Below are 12,908 nucleotides of genomic sequence, written 5' to 3'. Positions count from 1 at the left end.
ACAACCCCAGTCGCTCCAATCTTTCAACATATGACAGTCCTGCCATCCCGGGAATTAACCTCATGAACCTCCGCTGCACTCCCTCAATAGCAAGAATGTCCTTCCTCAAATTTGGAGACCAAAACTGTACACAATACTCCAGGTGTGCTCTCACCAGGGCCCTGTACAACTGTAGAAGAACCTCTTTGCTCCTATACTCAACTCCCCTTGTTATGAAGGCCAACATGCCATTAGCTTTCTTCACTGCCTGTTGTACCCGCATGCTTACTTTCAGTGACTGATGAACAAGGACACCTAGATCTCGTTGTACTTCCTCTTTTCCTAACTTGACACCATTCAGATAGTAATCTGCCTTCCTATTCTTGCCACCAAAGTGGATAACCTCACATTTATTCACATTAAATTGCATCTGCCATGCATCTGCCCACTCACCCAATCTGTCCAAGTCACCCTGCATTCTCATAACATCCTCCTCACATTTCACACTGCCACCCAGCTTTGTGTCATCTGCAAATTTGCTAATGTTACTTTTAATCTCTTCATCTAAATCATTAATGTATATTGTAAATAGCTGTGGTCCCAGCACCGAGCCTTGCGGTACCCCACTATTCACTGCCTGCCATTCTGAAAAGGACCCATTAATCCCTACTCTTTGTTTCCTGTCTGCCAACCAATTTTCTATCCATGTCAGTACCCTACCCCCAATTTCTTGAAGAGGGCTAAGAGTGCATCCATCTTTTTATTCTTTTTGTTTGTCAATCTCATCCCACCGCACAGATTGGAGTAAAATGTCCGATTTAAGAGTTTGATACTAAGCTTGTGAGCAACTTTCCTGTCCAACATAGCTGACTGAGAGTGATGATTTTTTTGTAATAGTATCCTGGCAGTTATGGGTTCTTGAACCACAAGAATCAGGGTGAATTTGCTGGTCATTCATCCTGTTGCTGAATTTGGGATCTTGCTTGTATGAAACACAGCCATAATCAAACAAGGTTGATGAAGAGCACCAGCTAAAAGCTGAGATATTTGAAAGAACCTATTCTTTTGCCTTTTATATTAGAATGAGTAAATATCTGTATTGGAAGTACTAAGCCAACATCGATAATTCACTAATTCAGTAGCCACTGCTCTACATACCGTGCTTACACATCTGAAGAAGAAGGATGCTTATATGAGAATGCTGTTCTTGGACTACAGTTCAGCATTCAACACCATATAGTTTCATCCAGGCTCATCAGAAAACTCAGAGACCTCGGCCTAGAACCTGCCTTGTGCAAATGGATCCTGGACTTCTTGTCAGTTCGCCAGCATGTGGTAAGAGTGAGCTCCCTCAACTCCACCCCTCTGACTCTCAACTCAGGAGCCCCTCAGGGCTGTGTACTAAGTTCCCTCCTTTACTCCTTGTATACCCTTGACTGTGTCGCCACCCACAACTGTAATCTGCTAATTCAGTTTGCTGATGACACTACATCGATTGGCCTAAACTCAAACAATAGCGAGATGGCCTACAGGGAATAAGTCGTTTCTCTGACACAGTGGTGTCAAGAAAACAACCCCTCCCTCAATGTCGCAAAAACAAAGGAGCTGGTTGTGGATTTCAGGAAGAATGGAGACGGGCTAACCCCTATTGACATCAATGGATCTGGGGTTGAGGGTAAACAACTTTAAGTTCCTCGGCATCCACATCACTGAGAACCTCACATGGTCTGTACATACCAGCTGTGTGGCGAAAAAGGCACAGCACCTCTTTCACCTCAGACGGTTGAGGAAGTTTGGTATGGGCCCCCAAATCCTAAGAACTTCCTACAGGGGCACAATTGAGAGCATCCTGACTGGCTGTATCACTGCCTGGTATGGAAACTGTACCTCCCTTAATGCAGGATTCTGCGGAGAGTGGTGCGGACAGCCCAGCGCATCTGTAGTTGTGAACTTCCCATGGTTCAGGACATTTACAAAGACAGGTGTGCAAACAGGGTCTGAAGGATCATTGGGGACCTGAGTCACCCCAACCACAATCTATTCCAGCTGCTACCATCCGGGAAACGGTACCGCAACATGAAAGCCAGGACCAATATGCTCCAGGACAGCTTCTTCCACCAGGCTTTCAGACTGATTAACTCATGCTGATTTGAGTGTGTTTTGATGTTACGTTGACTGTTCTATTTATTATGAATTATTATAAATTACTATGATTGCACATTTAGATGGAGACATATTGTAAAGATTTTTACTTCTCATGTGTGTGAAGGATGTAGAAATAAAGTCAACTCAATTCAATTTTGTTTTAGAATCATATTTAAAGACATACCAAAGTACATTTCAGGTTGGAACTCTATTGGAATTTCATAGTGGGTGCTCCTCACTTACCCCACTACTTGCAATAATAGGGCAATCCTAATGTTACCATGTGTTGGCGCGTGGCCAAGTGGTTAAGGTGTCGGTCTAGTGATCTGAAGGTCGCTAGTTCAAGCCTCAGCTGTGGCAGCGTGTTGTGTCCTTGAGCAAGGCACTTAACCACACATTGCTCTGCAACGACACCGATGCCAAGCTGTATCGGCCCTAGTGCCCTTCCCTTGGACAACATCAGTGGCGTGGACAGGGGAGACTTGCAGCATGGGCAACTGCCGGTCTTCCATGCAACCTTGCCCAGGCCTGCGCCCTGGAAACCTTCCAAGGCGCAATCCATGGTCTCACGAGACTAACGGATGCCTATAATGTTACCATGAAGCTTGTAATATAACTTTGTCCATTAAGATTTGGATAATATTTGATTGGAAAGCAGGTTAAGAATTATGAGTTAAAAATCAATTATGATGGAATGGTGGAGCAGGCTCTATAAACCTAGTGGCCTAATTCTGCTCCTATACTTTGTGGCCTTAAAAAATGCAATTCCATGATGTAAAATATTGTATTTAATTTTAATTGAATTTTATGTTTAACAAAATAACTGCATCAAGTAAATATGTCCTCTGAAAACTTTTTATTAATGTTTTAATTGTTTGATAGTCAAAATGACTTACAATTTCTACATCTTTTTTCTGTCTTCAGTTATGCAGCTGTTGTAGTGGTATCTCTGATGACTTAAAACTTTCTTTGTCAGGATGGTACTTCGAGATCTTTCATCTGAAAATTAAGTTGATCGAATTGGATTCATCGGTTTACTTGTACCTATCACAATTGCACTATTCTTCCAGAAGGCAATTTTGGTTTAAAATTTATTTAATTGATCTGAAAGATTTTAAAACATGCTATTCAATTGGAAAAATTCTTAATAAAACCATTTGATTTAATAATTTTTGTTTTAACCTGACATCTTTTGTTTTGTTAAATAGAAAATTTCACAATTGGGAAATCAATTTTTGCATTATTTTTCTGTTTGCTAACTTGTTAGTTGTTTCCATGTTTTCTGCTTTGTGAATTAATCTGTATATGTAGTTCAAATGATTTTGCTTAAAAGTATCAGGGACAAATAGCAATAACACTGAGGTGTGTTCTGAAACTATGGAGAACTTGCATTTTGTGCAAAGCAGTAAGTGATCTTCTGAAAGAGTTTGAATGATGTCAATGAGTTAAGTAGCTTTCTTAAAACAATTACTAATAAAGGTAAGACAATGGAGTAATTTTTCTTGAAGTCATTGCCTTCATTTAATCCCAACTCACCATTTCTTCTCAGGCAATTGCTCATAATCAAAAACCATTTGTGTTTACTCCCATTTGAGAGTTTCTGAGGCAACTGGAAGTCAACATGGGACTGCAGACTTGCTTACATATGGGGCAGGGTTACTGATAATAGTTTGCAAAGTTGTGCCTGTCTTCTGCTGTTTATGGTGGCCCCGTGTGTGTTCCTAATGCATTAACCTGAGGTTTCTAACATTACTTCAAATGTTTCTTCTCCACTTTGAACAAGCATGTTTTTTGAAATCACAAGATTCAGAGAGAATGCTCCATTTTTCTTCAGGTTTTGAGCAAATTCTTTCACCTTTCCCTTTCACTGCGAGGTAGTCTTTACGCGACAGCTTGGAATCATGTCTATTTCAGAGGTCTGTTGGATATATTCAATAGCAGGACCTGCACAATAGAGCTGTGTTGGTCTGGGAGAGGACACTGAAAGTTGTTTGCATACAAAATCCTACAAAAATTAGTGGATACAGCCTGGTCCTTCACGGGTAAAACCCTCCCCACCACTGAGCATATCTACATGGAGCATAGTAAGGCAGCATTCATTATCAAGGACCCCCTCTACCCAGGCCATGCTCTCTTCTCACTGCTGCCATCAGGAAGAGGGCACAGGAACCTCAGGTATCATACCACCAGGTTCAGGAACAGTTAGTACCACTGAACCTTCAGGCTCTTGAACCAGAGGAGATAACTTCACTCACCCCATTACTGAACTGTTTCCACAACCTATGGACTGACTTTCAAGGATTCTTCATCTCATGTTCTAGCTATTTATTGTTTATTTATTTATTCATTCTTTTGTATATTCACAGTTTGTTGTCTTTTGCATTTTAGTTGTTTGTCCTGTTGGGTGCGGTCTTTCAATTATTCTATTGTATTTCTTGGATTGAATATGTATGCCTGTAAGAAAACAAATTTTAGGATTGTATATGGTGACATATGCAGTACTGTGTAAAAGGCTTAGGGAGACCGAGTTTGTAAACCTGGCGGGAGCAAAGAATTTTGGGAATGGTGAGGGTAGAGCACCACGGGAGGGATGTGGGACAGGTGGCAGAGAAGTGCCAGGGGCAGGGGGGGTGTGGCACAGGTGCAGACACACCTAGCCATGAAAAACCAGGCAAGGTAATTTGATTCCAAACAATCTATTTATTGATCATTACAGGAAGTCCCTCTGGTGCTCTCTGTTCCCTCCCTCTCCGTTCCCCATTTCCCAACCATGATTCCCCTCTTCCTGCCCCCTTCCCACTCTCAGTTCACAATAGAGACCCATATCAGAATCAGGTTTATCATCACTCACATATATCATGAAATTTTTTTTTGTGGCAGCAGCAGAGTGCGCGCGCGTAAATACACACACACACACACACACCCACCCACCCCTAATATATATAAAATATGTGTGTGTGTGTGTGCCTCAGACTTTTGCAAAGTACTGATAATAAATTTACTTTGAACTTTGAGATATCTACTGTTTGTGGTCCAGGTCTCAGAAGCATTTATATACATATACACCAATTATGAAAGGGAAATCTGAGTTGTAGATTTTGTCTTCCATAGCCCAGAGGCAACTACTTTAATAGTCTCCAACTAAATTGGCACAGACCTGTGATTGAACCAGTAGTTTTTTTGCCTGTATGGTTCATCTATAAAATTAATAAGTTTGCACACCCAATGGTACATTCATGATACTGTGTTTACAAGCAACAGAAGATTTTTAATCCCTGTAGTATCTAATGGCATTGAACAGAAATTCCAGATTGAAAGCATAGTATTGTAAAACTCAGAATAATTCAGGGTCCTTTCTACTGACTTGTTTACATTCATCACATGCACCATGATTAGATTGCAGCAGTAATAGTTTCTTTGCCTCTTGTGAAAATGGCAAACAAATATATCGCACAGACATTTTGGGTCCTAAATGTTTGTGGTTCATTTTATTTCTAAAGGTGTTTTGTCAAGTTCATTAGTTTCTTTAATTGAACCTGTATGTGAAATTGGAGGATGGGTTATTCTATTGAGACATAAGCATCTTAATTGATATTAAAAGAGATTCATACATGTCTGCAAGAAAGGAAATGAATTGTCAGTTATTTCTTTTGAGTCGAGCACTGTGCCACTCCATCAGTTGATAATTGATTAGCTTTGGTGACTGGTTTAAAGAAACATTCACTTTGCTTCTGAAGGTGGCTGATTAACAGTGCAAGCAAAGTGGCAGAAGAAAGCTTTTTCTTTGTTTAAAATTATTATATTTAATAAGTTTTGTCTGGTGACATACCCATTAAACTTTTCTGTTGATTATTTCTATATTGGGAATATGAATTTTCATGTTTGAAAATATATGTGACTCAGCCCTATCGTTGCCAATGTAATAAGGTACTGTTGTACTCTTAACTTTAATTTGTCTGATTGCAGCTGTGAGCAGGGAAGTACTGGCTGCTGCTGAACAGACAGGAAACTATAGCAGAGTTTGACACTGTGTGTTTCGTATTGCTGTCAGCCAATCAGGTCGCTTGGCTGTTGCTATGCCAGTCGAAGTCTGCCTCATTGTAGAAGCAGTGCATTGCAGAGTGATAGGCTGGAGCTAATATGCACCACAGCAGAACATGTTGTTTTGACCATTGCAGACATCTGGTGCACTCAGATACTGACAGTGCAGCCCAGCATTAGCCAGAGGCAACTTCCTTTACTCAAGAAGTCAAACATTCTTTGTTCAAAAAGGAAAATTATGGCTGCATAGAAAAGGTGTGTACTGTGAAGAGTGCTTTTATATGTAAGATTTTCATTGCTTTCTCTTACATTTCCCCATATGTAACATGTTTAAAGGGGTGGATCACAACAGTGTACACAGAAATGTTGAGTTTCCCTAACTTTATTCTTCTATGCGATTGAATTCAGCATATTTATTAATTATGATTCACATTAATATCAGTTGCTCAATGGATAGCAAAGATTTAGGTTATGTTTCATTTGCACGTAGCAGATTCTTTAATTTCTGGCTTCAGAAGTATTTTATATTTGAATTACCTCAAAAAAATCTTTTGTTAATGTTTGTCTGCCTTAGGTTGGACATAGTTTACAGTTTATGAAAATAAGAGTAAAACCCCTAAAAAGTCACCTTCCAGACATCTCTTTGGATTCACACGGCTTCTGTTTGAAGTTGTGAATTTAGTGCATTCTCAACCTATCTTGCCTTTGAAACAAAGCTATGTAAAGGCAACAGACAAATTTCAGTACCTGTTTTATTTCAGCAATTAACTAGAAAATTAATGAGTTATACACCATTAAAGAATTTATTGATACTTTCCATTATATTGTGTTGAAGGTTTTTTTTCTGGTGTTCTTTGAGTCTGCAAATTTTATCCAGATTTCGAATTTACAATCAACTTTGTAACTGACTTTCTGGCATAAGAGATTTATTCTGGCGACTGGTACATAATTGTCTTTGTTAATCATGCCAGGTTAAACTAACTTTCATGTTACAGAAGCTACAATGACATTTGGTACAGCAACACTAAGGTCATACTTTTTAGTTCCTTGTTGTTGACAGTGAAACAGTGTGGTTTTACTCCCTCATATGGTCTGCAATCTTCATACTCACTTCCCTATCTGCAAAACATGTTATTTTGTCAGGGATTGTTTCCACCTTTAGTACTATTAAACTTCTCTATGGCTCCTTTTCGATACAACCAGTACTACCTCACATTCAACATTTCACCTCAGATCCTCCCACTTGCACACGTCTACTTTTTCTGGTCTTTCACTGTCATGATTCAATCCAAAAATTTCTTGTCTGCGTCTTCAGTCTAAATTTTTTCTTTCCTTCCGTGTGCCCAAACTTGAGAAAATCATCTGTGCAACACACTTAAGATTTCCCAATGCTTTTCAGATCACTTTAGAGCTCTTCCCCAGGTTATGACAGGATTTTGTTCCTGAGAGCAGTTCATAATCCAGACAGCTCACAAATTGGAAATGCAGCTGCCCAGTAGTAAATTTAAATAAAAACGCAGGCCAACTCACAACCTGAGTTCCCGCACAGCAGAAGATACCTGTAGCCTCTACAACAGAGAGAAAATCCATCCCACTGATGTCCCAAACACTCATTCATGTCTGGGATGTATGCAAATTGTGATTTTGTAATCTGGGCATGTCCCATGTATATTTCTGAAGTGATTTGACATTTGGTGCTACATCAGCAAGGCAAGAGCTAACCAGTGGACTATCTGAAAAGTTACTGCAATTGCTGTTGCTTAATTTTGGGTCATGACTAAATAAAAGCTGTCTTTATATTTCAAAATAAAATGAATCTGCGCTGACCTTCGACCACCCTTTTCTGCTGATCCCACACATTCACATCAACTCCCCCAGATTCTATCTCTCACCTATTATACGCTTGGGGCAATTTACAACGTCCAGTTAATCCACACGTTTTTGGGATGTTGAAGGAAATCTACATGGTAATGGGGAGAACGTGTCAACTCTGCACAGAGTGTATCTGACATCAGGATTAAACTCTGGTCTGCAGCATTGTGGGTCAATGGCTACACCAGTTGCACCAAAGTGCTAGGTCTTGCTATATGAACTGCTTTACTTGTTGAAGGGTTGCAGAAGAAATTGAAACTGTGCATACCTCATAAATTTTCCTATTGCTGCGCTTAGTATGGAAGGAAAATTATTTTTTGAAGCAGCTGAAGATGATTGACCGTAGAAGACCACCCTGAGAAACTCTTGCTGTAATGTTCTGGGCTGGAATAATTGTCTCCAACAACTACCACTGACTTTCTTTGAAGATTTCTTCCTCTATTTCCATAGACTTAAGCTTTATCAGACACTCAGTCTCCTTTCTGGAATTCCATTTTTGGAGCAAGGATTGGAGTAGAATTGACCTGATGAAACCCAAGCTGGTCATTGATTAGTACGTGCTGCTTGATCATGCTGTCAACAATGATTGAGAAGACTGTGTGATAATCAGCCATGTTGGATTTATCCTGCTTTTTGTGAACAGCAAATACTGTCATACTTAAGATGTCAATAATGGAATATAGTACTGTGGGTCTTCAGTATGGTGGCTAGGGTGTTGTCAATTCCATAGTATTTGCTATATTTAGATTTCTGAGCTGTTTCTTGTATAGAGTGTGTCAAATTTGTTGAAACACAGCTTGTATGATGATTTTGATTTCACACGGTAGTTGAGATGGATCATCTGTTTACCAGTTCTGGCTGTATATTGTTTATAATGTAGACGAGGAAGCGTTTAAACATAATGCTTTACATCTGTGCGTTTTATATTCGTGGACTAGACTGCAAAAGTAGGGATTGAATAATAGCTAATTATGCAAATTTAATGATTTGGATAAGAATCACTTTGGAAAAACAGTGATGAAACCATCCCCAATATTTACGTTATAGTTACAGCAATGCAGTAAAACTGGTTGCTGGTGTTTTGTCACCTGTAACTTATTTGATGGCTCTAGTCTATATACTATATTTCTGATGCTCACTGTTACAATGAGCAGCTTATTATTTGCATATCTATTGAAGCCTTTCAAAGTCTTGCAGGAAAATTTAGTGCCATGAATCGCAACGTTTTTCATGATCTGAATATTGTGATTCTGTTCAGTTAATAGTCCAACTTTCATAAGTATTGTGTACACCATCTCATCTCCACATCCCCTCTGTTCACCTCATTTTTTGTAGTTACTAAAAATAATGGCAAAAATTGAAGAGTTTTTCTGTGGAAACGTAAGTTGGACATTTCATTGAAAATACACAAAGTGCCATGATCAGTACTACTTCTACTGCCATATGACATATGTTGAAATACCAAGCTGTGGAACAAAAGTATCAAATATTTATTAGTGCTTGCTGTGGAACCTCCAAGCCATGTGTAATGTTTGGAATGATGTTTACATTAGTTTTTGCACTTCACATTGTTAATACTAATAGATCTTGGTATTCTGTTGTAAGATTTACCAGTGACAGACAGTAAAGAGAGTGGGACTTTTCCAAATCAGCAGAACCCCGAAGCCTAAAGACTAAAAGAAAGCAATAAACATTTGAGAATATTGGTTGGTATTTGGGGATGGGGGCTAGACTATATGTAGCTTGTGGATTGTAGTTTTCACCTTCTTTTTGAGAAGTATTTATCAAGTATATTTATTAAAATTCTCTGGAGAAAATGAAAAGGTAATGAGTTATGTAAAGGAAAATCCAAAAGGCAGATTGAGGTAGTTTCTAAATATGATTTATCATAACTTCCAACACCTTCTCAAATCTTGCTTAATTGTCTATTACTGATGTCAAAATCATGTTAGATTTTTCAGCTTTAGATTGACGCATCTGCAGATTGTAATCTTCTAAATGTCCTGACACACACACTAGTTTTCAAAATGAGGCCCCTCATATTGAGAGCTTTGCAAGGAGATCCTACAGGATTGGCAGGGAATCTCAAAGGGCTATAGTTGTGTTTACCATGTTAGCATTTTATTTTTGTAACTGTAGAATTTTTAAAAAGAAAATCAATGTTTGCCTATGGATAATTAGTATTACTTTTGAGAGGATAGAATCCTTGGAAGTAAATCAATATTTGCAGGGAGTCTCTTAGGATTATGTTGGTAATTTCAGGGATTTTTGTCAAACAAACATTTGAAAACCACTATTGTATGGAATTTGATTGCAGCTACTTCGGTTACCCTTTTTATGTGAGGTTGAAACAATATCCCGTATTGCAACTCAAGGGAATAAATCTCTTTATTATGAAGAAACTAGGACTCTTTGTAAAAAGGCTTTTGCAACAAGCTTAGGCTGCAACTCTTGATAATGTGACCTTTTTTACTGTCCTGATGTCATTGCACCAAGAGGACATTGAAAGACTGAGGCTTTGTATGTAATTACATTTCTAAATGTGACCTTTGGTGGTGGTTTTCTCACATCTTTGCTTCAAATTACTGGGTTAGCTTTTTTTTGAAAAATGTTCATATTATGTAACTCAGTTACCATGTATGCTGAATAATTTTACTTGGATTAAAACAAATATTTCATGAAAAATGATTGTTCTTTTCAAAAGTAACCTCTGTTGTAGTTATTTGCTTTGTCTGTAAACGGTTTTTTCCCCATTTTTAAATACCAGTTATTTCTTCTGACCACTGAACACCCTGTTACCATCAATTCATAAATTACCAACACAAAGTTACCGTTTAAACTCTCTGTGCCAGGTAACCTTTGATTAACTTTCCAGTTTCAGGTTTTCTCAGTATTATTCTGTTTTCAATTCCCTTGGCATGTGCCCAGATCTCTACCCACTCACTCACATCACCCCCCCATCCGCCACCTTGCATCTTCAGGATTGGAGATTTCAGTCCTAGAATTCAGAGTTTTGTTTTCTTAGCACGCTTTGCTGCTTTAGCACTTAAGATATAGTTTGTTTTTCGTCTCCATCCAATTGGTGAGCTCCAGTTCCCCTTGTTTTTAATACCATATTGCATCATATATTAACTGTAAATGCTCCCCAGGATTGTTCTTGTTTAGTTCTTTTAATTATCTAACTGATAAACTGTTGTGGTATCACCAGAAGTACAAAATTAGATTTCATATGTACGCATGTACAGTAGCTTTAATTTTCAACAGTGTACCAGCAAATATCATTGCTATTTATTAGTTAGTTGCTATGATACTAAAATTGGGAGTGTTTATAAATTACTTTCTCTTATCTTGCATGCTATTAATTCACCTCCCACCACCTTTTATATCGTCACTGGCTTCTACCAAAAGTTCAAAGTAAATTTGTTATCAAAATACATATATGTCACCATATACAATCCTGAAATTCATTTTCCTGCTGGAATTCTCAATAAATCCAGTACCCATAATAGAATTAATGAAACACCGCACCAACAGGGTGGATCAGCAGTGTGCAAAAGACGACAAACTGAGCAAGTACTGAAAGAAAGAAAAATAATAGCAATAATACATATTGAGTGCATGAGTTGAAGAGTCCTTGAAAGTGATTCCATCAATTGTGGGATAGTTCAGTGATGGGGCAAGTGAAGTTATCCCCTTTGGTTCAAGAGCCTGATGGTTGATGAGCAATAACTGTTCCTGGACCAGGTGGTGTGAGTCTTAAGGCTCCTATGCCACCTTCCTGATGCAGCAGTGAGAAGAGAGCGTGTCCTGAGTGGTGGGGCTCCCTATTGATGGATGCTGATCTCCTGCGACAGCACTCCATGTAGAAGTGCTCAGTGGTGGGGAGAGCTTTACATGTGATGGACTAAGCCATATCCACTACATTTTGTAGGATTTTCCGTTCAGGGGCATTGGTGTTTGCATTCCAAGCTGTGATGCAGCCAGTCAATATACTCACATTTATAGATATTTGTCAAAGTTTGGATGTCAAAGCTTCATTTATTATTAAAGTATACAATTCTGAAATTCTTCAGTTCTCTGGGTAGCCATGAAACTAAGAAAAAAATGGAAAAGAAAGGCAGCATGATCATTAACCAAATACCCCTCCCACACAAAAATGGATCAGGCACATCAACCCCCCGCCCCCCAATCCCTTCTTCGGCACAAAAATGAGCAAAAATGGAACAGGCACATCAACCCCCCCCCATTCCCTCCTTCCGCACAAAAATGAGCAAAAATGGAACAGGCACATCGACACCCCCCCCCCCCCAAATCCCCCCAAAAAAAGATCAGATGGAAAAAACACAGAATATAAAAAATATAAGACTGAAAAATAGAGTCTATAGTCCAAAGTCCAAATCCAAAACGTAGAAAAAAACTTGGACAATACTCTCTGAACCCCTGGACACAGCAGCAGGTTCTCCCCTCTCCAGTACAGAACAACCAATCTAAAGACAGGCAGCCAGCGCTGACCCACTCTGCTCTCGCTTCGATGCTTCAATCTCCCTTGTTGCTTTAATCGGGGTGCAATGGAATTCATGTTGATTCTTTGCAAACTCCTAAGAAGGTATAGGCACTGCCATGCTTTTTTCATAATTGCACTTGCATGTTGGGCCTGGGACAGTTCCTCTGAACTAACAACACCGAGGAATTTAAAGTTGCTGACCCAAAGAAGGACCAAGTCAGCATAGTTTCTTTCTGGGGAAATCTTTCCTTCCAAATCTGTTGGAATTCTTTGGGGAAATAGCAGATAGGATAGACAAAGGAGAGTCAGTGGATGCTGTTCACTTGGATTTTCAGAAAGCATTTGACAAAGTGCTGCACATGAGGCT

At 39.1% G+C, this 12,908-nt stretch overlaps 1 protein-coding gene across 2 annotated transcripts in view; it reads left to right on the top strand.

The window, feature by feature from the left end:
• The window catches only part of atosa (atos homolog A), an 84,355-nt gene that overhangs the window by 13,729 nt on the left and 57,718 nt on the right, over positions 1-12,908 (top strand). Inside the window, exon 1 of one of the 2 annotated variants that reach the window (XM_072278221.1) lies at positions 6,329-6,420. The exons of the other annotated variant lie outside the window; for it this stretch is intronic. The gene's annotated coding sequence lies outside the window, so the exon portion shown is untranslated. Of the gene's footprint in view, positions 1-6,328; positions 6,421-12,908 lie in introns of those variants that run through there. 2 annotated transcript variants of the gene reach the window in all.

The sequence above is a fragment of the Mobula birostris genome, chromosome 14 (genome assembly GCF_030028105.1).
Source record: "Mobula birostris isolate sMobBir1 chromosome 14, sMobBir1.hap1, whole genome shotgun sequence".
Taxonomy (NCBI): domain Eukaryota; kingdom Metazoa; phylum Chordata; class Chondrichthyes; order Myliobatiformes; family Myliobatidae; genus Mobula; species Mobula birostris.
Note: the sequence above shows the minus strand (reverse complement) of the source record. Positions and strands in the feature narration are given on the sequence as shown.